Here is a 9,231-nt window from a genome sequence, read left to right as displayed (position 1 = left end):
GATTGAAGGCATTGATCAATTCTCGCAAAATTCTTGATACCTCCATTTGGGAGATTGATGAACCATTGTAATGCTGCTCCGGTCAGGGTTGTACCAAAGCCTTTGCACATGCAGACTTGCCTGAGTTGTAACACCCGCGAATTTCCTATTTGGACATTTAAATTTTATTAAACCGTTTGATTTATCTATTTCATATTTTTGAATTACTCAATTTAATAAATTTAATGTCAAGCTTGATTTTTATAAAAGTAATATATAAAAGCTCGTTTTTATAAAGGTACGTATTATTAAATTATATCTTTGAGTCATAATTTATATAATAATATATATATATATATATATATATATATATACGTATCTTGGTCGGATGATATTAGTGACAATAATAATGACCGTAATAATAATAAGTCCCGTCTCAATTTCCGTCTAAACTTTAGACTGTCACATTCATGTTGTATCTACTTTAATCCGGACCAATCAAAAACCAACAACACTTCACCTACCTCTACTCCACTTTTAAAATATCTTCTACTAATATTATATATTATTATTATTATTATTATTATTATTATTATATGCTAATATTATTGTTGTTGATAACCGTGACCCCCCCCCCCTCTTTCTTATTCTTTCTTCTTCTTCACTTGGAAAGAACAGCAGCCGCAACAACATAGCCGTACCCCATTTCCGTCTCCTTTAAACCTCCATTCCCTCCTTCATTTCTTAACCAATTTTCATAAAACTTACTCCATTAGCTTCCCCTCCTCATTCTCCTCCTTCCTATATAAAAAAGAGTCAAGCTTTCACCCGGTCTCATTTCGGCCGTCTTTCAAGGATGCGGTTTTTGAAGCTAATCTCTTCCATTTTGGGTTTAGAATCACCCTTGGATGGTTCCTTGGACGTTGAGAGATCAAAAACAGGTAACGGTGATAGGTTACTCGACAAATGTCGAATTTTCGGTTTCTTGTATCGTTTTACATGTTCTTTTCTGATAAAACTTGGTCCTTTACACTTTTCTTTTGGCCTGGTAATTTTCCGTCTCAATTCGCTGGTTGAAATGGACTGTTGGAACGGGTTCGTGGATGTGTTGCAGGGTATTACTTGAAATCGGAACGGGCTGTTCTGGTATAGCTGTGTTGCCCGTCTTCCTTTTTTTTTCTATGCAGTTTTTACGGACTGTTTACATGGGTTTTTTTCGAGTATTGTTAGGACGAGTGTTAAGGTGGTGATTCGTGTTCTAGTTACATCTTGTTTCCGTCTCAAACTTGTCTTCCATGCCTTTCGATATTGACCTGTTACGGACTGGTTGGACTCTGTTTGGAGTCATGAAATAACCAGTTTGGACCCTGTTCTGGGACGTATTCTGGGACTGGTTACCATGCCTGCCCTCTTCGTGTGATATCGTCACATGTTCACTCGGTTTTAGGTGGCTGTTTATACGGCCTTTGATAGCTAGTGGTGGTTTCAATGGTGGTTATTTTGGGGTGGAAATGTGGTCGGTGGAAGGCCGTGTAAGGTTGTTGGCGGGGTCGGGACTTGGCTGTCCAAATTACTCCTTGAGTCGTGGGTATCGTTGCCCTTGGCGCAAAACTTGGGTTTATTTAAATTACTTGAATTTCCGTCTCGAGTCTTTACAAAACACAATTTGTTAAATTCGATCATTTAAATACTTTCCTTTTTTTTGGTTTATACTTATAAAATCCCATTATTTAATTATTTAAATTACCGTCTCAAATGCTTCGTACGTACTGCCTGCCTCATTACTTAAGAATGTGTCAAATCGAGGGCTTGTTCTATATTATACGTTTTTGGGCCATATAGGTGTAGTGTGGCATTCTAATAGGGCTTGTCATGATTTTATAATTGGGCTTGTCATGTTTGTTTATTTGGGCCTTATGTGATTAGTTTGCTAGATCTCACATGTTTCCATTGTTGGGCTTGACATGCTTTATGTGTCGGGCCAACCTCATAGTTGTTTAGTGGGCTCATGAATGAGTCACATACGCCGGTTCACATTTTATTCCGTAATTTCACATAACGTAACTTATTCATTATTACTCATTATGTTTTATTTAACCTAGCATGATAAATTATAAAATGAAATATTTATTTGCATAAGACAAGTATGAGACATTTATTGTTAATGGGTTATTTGTGACTCAAGTGTGACATTTTACATTGTGTGACTACTTGACATTCCTCATTTATTTGCCCTCGGACATTGGGTCACGGTTAGGTGCCATTGTTTCCGAGTTGGGCTATTTTTCCTTCCGCCTCTTCGGACCGGGGTCACGGTTAGTTAGGGTGACAAGGTTCCGCTTGAGGTTACTCGACTTTCGGGCACGGTTAGGTGTACCATGTTTCGAGTCTTGGATACGATTTGGTATCGTGTGTCGAATCGGGTGTCGTCCATCCCGAGAGTCTGGCCAGGTTTAGACTAGGACCGTATTATGATCGTCGTCCTACCAAGAGGTTGGAGTCTAGAGGGTTGTCTTGTTTGAGTTCATACTAAGTATATGTCTTACACTTGTTGAGTCGTGTCAACATAAGTGGGTTGACTCGGTGATTCTATTCCTTGATTGTACATTCATCCTCATATACCATGCCTATTCTATTAAGAAGGTAATATGCCTGTTTCACCATGATTGTTCATTATATCTCCTTATTCTTCATTGTTCACATATGTTGCATGATTAATATGTTTGTTTAAGTGTTGTTTGTGACCTGCTTTCCGACATATTGTGGCTGGGAGAATCTTGAGTTACTCCCCACTGACTGTGGCGTTCATGTTTACATGAATGACAGGTGGTGAAGATGCTTACGTGGGGAAGACGTGTGGGCTAGCGAGAACTAAACCCTCGGACCTTAGTTTCTAATTTAGAAACCTTTTATTTGTTTATTCGTGGGATATCTTTTCCCCGCTTTCTAGACTCGGGTTGTAATGACCTATTAATGTCTATTGTAGTATTTGTTTCATTTCGTTTTTTGGCACCCGCGTGCTAATCTTTAACTAGTAATTTAAAAGTTTTTAAAATTTCACTAATTTCCGCATTAATTTATTAGTTATATTTTCCGCCTTATCGCGGGGTGTCACAGTTGGTATCAGAGCATATGTTGCTCCCGACGCACACACGTGTACCCCAAATTTAAATTTGAACTTGACCTTGAATAATGAATGAGAGATGGGTAGACTTAAGGACCTAAGGTGGTAGTCTGTAGTGTGTTTGCTCTTTGTTAGGTTCTAACATGTTTGTTGATTGTCATTTAATATTTTTTGTGCTCTTGGATCAATGACCGTGAGCTTACCTGTGTGAAGATCAAGATTTGGTGCCTATTGTCGAGCATTGAAGATTTGTTCAACTTTTGAAGAATGTTCCTTCTTCCTCGAAGTTTTCCTCCATCTTTATGTACCTTGCCTTGCTCTTTACTTCTTAATGATCGCTTCTTCTAAACTCTCTTTTCTTGTTCTTTGGAAATTACTCTTGTACCCTCCTAACTTGCGTTTTGTTCCTTGCTTATCCTCCCTTAACACCTTTTGATAGTTCTCTTTCTTTTGTGGGATGTTAGCCTTGGTTGAATAATTTGGCTTTTGTGGAGTTTGTTTGTGTTTGACCCTTAACCTTGGTTTTGAGAGGTCGCGATGTTAGAAAGACTTAGGTAGTATGATGAGGCATACTTGGTGATTCCTATACCTAGTTCCTTGATAAAGTAAGTAGAATTGATTGGTGGACTCCTTGTGTTAGGAATGAGCTGCCTATGTGATTAAAGTTATAGGACTTGGCTTTGTTGTTTATGTATGGGATTTGAAAGCTTAGTAGGTTGAGTGTCGTCACCTTAGGAGTAAACACGGGATAAATTTAGAATGTGAATTTGAAAGAAAACCCATTTTTAGATGTTAATGATCCCGTATAGATTGGTGATGTGATTTGATGTTAGTTGTTCCTTAATAATTTTGTTGAGAAGTCTTCGTTAAATCATTTTTGGTTTTTAAAAAACATTGAGGTTGTGTCAAGTACTTGAGATAAAGAGATGCTTTTATACTTGAGTGGTAGATTTGCTTTAGGGAAATCCTAATATGTGATAAGATAGGTGGAAGAAGTATCTAACCGATTTAGCACCCCTTAAGCGAGCGTTTATTTTACCATGACCCTTGTTTTGGAATTTGGTCGTTTTGTTATAAAGGTACAATACCCTAGTAAGTGTGACCTTGTTAGAGAGAACCTTAAATCTTAGGAAGCGTATAATTTAAGCCTTAAAATCCTCCTTCGTACCATTAAACGTTTTCCTTCCCTTCGTTCATATCTTGGTTGGATTTAATTCTTAGGTATAAAAGTTTACTCATTATTTCCTTGTCTTGAATACCTCCCTAATTCTAATATCTCTTACTGGTTGTTAACTAGTTATCTTTATGATTCGACTCTTTTAGTCTCACATCTTGGCATGTTCATATATCCCTTTTCAAATTTCCTATCATTTCCGGACCTGGTTATTACTCTTTGTTTCCCTAGTGGAGTGATGGTGTTGTTGGCTACGTTGTAGAGTGAGTGAGATGCTCTTTGAGGATTCCTTGTGAGCCTTGATTTCGTCAAATTTGGATTAGTGGGACTTGAGTTAAGTTGATTAGGAAAAGTTGTGTGACAAACCTATTTACCTTTTGGTTGGTGGTCTTTATAATTTGGGGAATGTGACCAGTGTGATTGTATATTCGAGCGTGAATAAGATTTTATCTGGAATGTTAGAAAATATAAAGAGCTTGGGATTATGATCTTTGATTAAGGATTTTACCATAGTGAGAACTCATAGTGGTCGATAGTTGAGTTTGAGTGTAACCCTTTTAAGTAGTTTTGATCTTGGTTTTGTGGAAGTCGTTTGTAGATGTTTGAGGGTTTGGAGTGATGAGATCACACTTATAGTGGACTATCTTTTTTTTCAGGGAATAGCTTAGGATTAAGTAACATAAGAGTTTTGAGGAAATCCTTGGGAGTGTTGTGGTCATAAGTTTTGTTACTAGGAAGTTTTCGGGACCGTTTAGGATGATGTTGTTATTTGAGGTTTGAGTACCTAGCGTTTCCTTGTTGTCTAATTCCCTTTCTTCTTTGATCGTGAGCGTTGCCGTTCATACCTCTCTTCCTTGCTTCATCTTGCTCCTCCCTTAAGTTTGATGCTAGTGACCTATAAAAACTCTACCCTTGGCATTCTTATTGTTTTGACTCCAATTCTTACCCCTACGACATTCATCATAGCTCTTTTGATTAGTTATGTGTGAATCCTTTTAGCATACTTGTATCTATGATGTCTAAGTTACTTTTCTTTTATTCAATTTCTAAATATTTCAAGCTACCATTCTATTCATTGTTAAAAGTTGATGTTGCTTTTGCAAAACCTTGCATATTTTAAAGATTTGAAAATGAAAATTTGATTTAATTCCATATTTTTCCTTGGAATATAAACTTAATTATCATAATTTTAATTGCTAAACCCGAAATTTTCTTAAATTTTATCCAATTTCGGTTAACTTTGATCTGTTTATGATTTCTTGGTGAAAGTTTAATGTTATATTTTCAGGAATTTGACTCCCTTTTTGAGTTTAAAAGTGGAACTTTTATTTTTATTTTTGGCTTTTGTAAAAGGAAAATTTTAATAAATTACCTTTTTCGATTGTTTTTAACATTGATGGAATGTTAGGACTCGTTATTAAAGGCGTCTAGTAACTTGTCCTGCACTTATCGATGAATGATTTTGTTTGAATTTGTCTTTGACTTGGAAGGTTAGCGTTCTTGTGTGCACGACAAGAACAATTTCGTTCCATGAATGAGACTTATACTTTTGAAAACTCTTCATTTATGTTTTTGAAAGTGTTTTGATTTGGATTTATACAAATGATTTGCCTTTTTACCTTATCTTGGCTTTGGAATGTGATGTTCTTGAATACGTAACGAGAACACTTTCGTTCCTTTGACGAGAATATGGTTCTGCCGAAAATTTTATTTGAAACTTTTGAAAGAATTTTTAATTCTTACGATAAGTAACCTTTTAAATGTTTTGGTTACCGATTCCAAAGTTCCGGTTTTGTTTTATATAACCTTTCATTTCTACTTTCAAGTTTCGAGGACGAAACTTTTAAAAAGGTGGGGTGATTGTAACACCCGCGAATTTCCTATTTGGACATTTAAATTTTATTAAACCGTTTGATTTATCTATTTCATATTTTTGAATTACTCAATTTAATAAATTTAATGTCAAGCTTGATTTTTATAAAAGTAATATATAAAAGCTCGTTTTTATAAAGGTACGTATTATTAAATTATATCTTTGAGTCATAATTTATATAATAATATATATATATATATATATATATATATATATATATATATATATATATATATATACGTATCTTGGTCGGATGATATTAGTGACAATAATAATGACCGTAATAATAATAAGTCCCGTCTCAATTTCCGTCTAAACTTTAGACTGTCACATTCATGTTGTATCTACTTTAATCCGGACCAATCAAAAACCAACAACACTTCACCTACCTCTACTCCACTTTTAAAATATCTTCTACTAATATTATATATTATTATATATTATTATTATTATTATTATTATTATTATTATAATTATTATATGCTAATATTATTGTTGTGGATAACCGTGACCCACCCCCTCTCTTTCTTATTCTTTCTTCTTCTTCACTTGGAAAGAACAGCAACCGCAACAACATAGCCGTACCCCATTTCCGTCTCCTTTAAACCTCCATTCCCTCCTTCATTTCTTAACCAATTTTCATAAAACTTACTCCATTAGCTTCCCCTCCTCATTCTCCTCCTTCCTATATAAAAAAGAGTCAAGCTTTCACCCGGTCTCATTTCGGCCGTCTTTCAAGGATGCGGTTTTTGAAGCTAATCTCTTCCATTTTGGGTTTAGAATCACCCTTGGATGGTTCCTTGGACGTTGAGAGATCAAAAACAGGTAACGGTGATAGGTTACTCGACAAATGTCGAATTTTCGGTTTCTTGTATCGTTTTACATGTTCTTTTCTGATAAAACTTGGTCCTTTACACTTTTCTTTTGGCCTGGTAATTTTCCGTCTCAATTCGCTGGTTGAAATGGACTGTTGGAACGGGTTCGTGGATGTGTTGCAGGGTATTACTTGAAATCGGAACGGGCTGTTCTGGTATAGCTGTGTTGCCCGTCTTCCTTTTTTTTTCTATGCAGTTTTTACGGACTGTTTACATGGGTTTTTTTCGAGTATTGTTAGGACGAGTGTTAAGGTGGTGATTCGTGTTCTAGTTACATCTTGTTTCCGTCTCAAACTTGTCTTCCATGCCTTTCGATATTGACCTGTTACGGACTGGTTGGACTCTGTTTGGAGTCATGAAATAACCAGTTTGGACCCTGTTCTGGGACGTATTCTGGGACTGGTTACCATGCCTGCCCTCTTCGTGTGATATCGTCACATGTTCACTCGGTTTTAGGTGGCTGTTTATACGGCCTTTGATAGCTAGTGGTGGTTTCAATGGTGGTTATTTTGGGGTGGAAATGTGGTCGGTGGAAGGCCGTGTAAGGTTGTTGGCGGGGTCGGGACTTGGCTGTCCAAATTACTCCTTGAGTCGTGGGTATCGTTGCCCTTGGCGCAAAACTTGGGTTTATTTAAATTACTTGAATTTCCGTCTCGAGTCTTTACAAAACACAATTTGTTAAATTCGATCATTTAAATACTTTCCTTTTTTTTGGTTTATACTTATAAAATCCCATTATTTAATTATTTAAATTACCGTCTCAAATGTGCTCATGTACTCGTCTCATTACTTAGTAATGTGTCAAATCGGGCTTGTTCTATATTATACGTTTTTGGGCCATATAGGTGTAGTGTGGCATTCTAATAGGGCTTGTCATGATTTTATAATTGGGCTTGTCATGTTTGTTTATTTGGGCCTTATGTGATTAGTTTGCTAGATCTCACATGTTTCCATTGTTGGGCTTTTCGACATGCTTTTTATGTGTCGGGCCAACCTCATAGTTGTTTAGTGGGCTCATGAATGAGTCACATACGCGGATTCACATTTTATTCCGTAATTTCACATAACGTAACTTATTCATCATTCATTATGTTTTATTTAACCTAAGCATGATAAATTATAAAATGAAATATTTATTTGCATAAGACAAGTATGAGACATTTATTGTTAATGGGTTATTTGTGACTCAAGTGTGACATTTTACATTGTGTGACTACTTGACATTCCTCATTTATTTGCCCTCGGACATTGGGTCACGGTTAGGTGCCATTGTTTCCGAGTTGGGCTATTTTTCCTTCCGCCTCTTCGGACCGGGGGTCACGGTTAGGTGACAAGGTTCCGCTTGAGGTTACTCGACTTTCGGGCACGGTTAGGTGTACCATGTTTCGAGTCTTGGATACGATTTGGTATCGTGTGTCGAATCGGGTGTCGTCCATCCCGAGAGTCTGGCCAGGTTTAGACTAGGACCGTATTATGATCGTCGTCCTACCAAGAGGTTGGAGTCTAGAGGGTTGTCTTGTTTGAGTTCATACTAAGTATATGTCTTACACTTGTTGAGTCGTGTCAACATAAGTGGGTTGACTCGGTGATTCTATTCCTTGATTGTACATTCATCCTCATATACCATGCCTATTCTATTAAGAAGGTAATATGCCTGTTTCACCATGATTGTTCATTATATCTCCTTATTCTTCATTGTTCACATATGTTGCATGATTAATATGTTTGTTTAAGTGTTGTTTGTGACCTGCTTTCCGACATATTGTGGCTGGGAGAACCTTGAGTTACTCCCCACTGACTGTGGCGTTCATGTTTACATGAATGACAGGTGGTGAAGATGCTTACGTGGGGAAGACGTGTGGGCTAGCGAGAACTAAACCCTCGGACCTTAGTTTCTAATTTAGAAACCTTTTATTTGTTTATTCGTGGGATATCTTTTCCCCGCTTTCTAGACTCGGGTTGTAATGACCTATTAATGTCTATTGTAGTATTTGTTTCATTTCGTTTTTTGGCACCCGCGTGCTAATCTTTAACTAGTAATTTAAAAGTTTTTAAAATTTCACTAATTTCCGCATTAATTTATTAGTTATATTTTCCGCCTTATCGCGGGGTGTCACATGAGTTCACTGGGTATTGAGGCAGCCAACATTTTTTGTTTGAATATGGCAACATGATTTTGTGAATCAGAGGTTCCATCATAAGTTCT

General features: G+C 36.6%; 2 long non-coding RNA genes across 2 annotated transcripts; both read left to right on the top strand.

Moving 5' to 3' along the window:
* Window positions 1-637: 637 nt before the first annotated feature.
* LOC141590873 (uncharacterized) lies at window positions 638-2,976 on the top strand. The gene is made up of 2 exons (XR_012520531.1): window positions 638-920; window positions 2,806-2,976. It is a non-coding gene; the product is annotated as an uncharacterized LOC141590873 (long non-coding RNA).
* A 3,715-nt stretch (window positions 2,977-6,691) lies between these two features.
* LOC141590872 (uncharacterized) lies at window positions 6,692-9,024 on the top strand. Its single transcript, XR_012520530.1, has 2 exons — window positions 6,692-6,975; window positions 8,854-9,024. It is a non-coding gene; the product is annotated as an uncharacterized LOC141590872 (long non-coding RNA).
* The last annotated feature ends 207 nt before the right edge of the window (window positions 9,025-9,231 follow it).

This window comes from Silene latifolia, chromosome 7, assembly GCF_048544455.1.
Source record: "Silene latifolia isolate original U9 population chromosome 7, ASM4854445v1, whole genome shotgun sequence".
Lineage (NCBI taxonomy): Eukaryota > Viridiplantae > Streptophyta > Magnoliopsida > Caryophyllales > Caryophyllaceae > Silene > Silene latifolia.
This window is presented reverse-complemented; position numbering and strand designations above follow the sequence as displayed.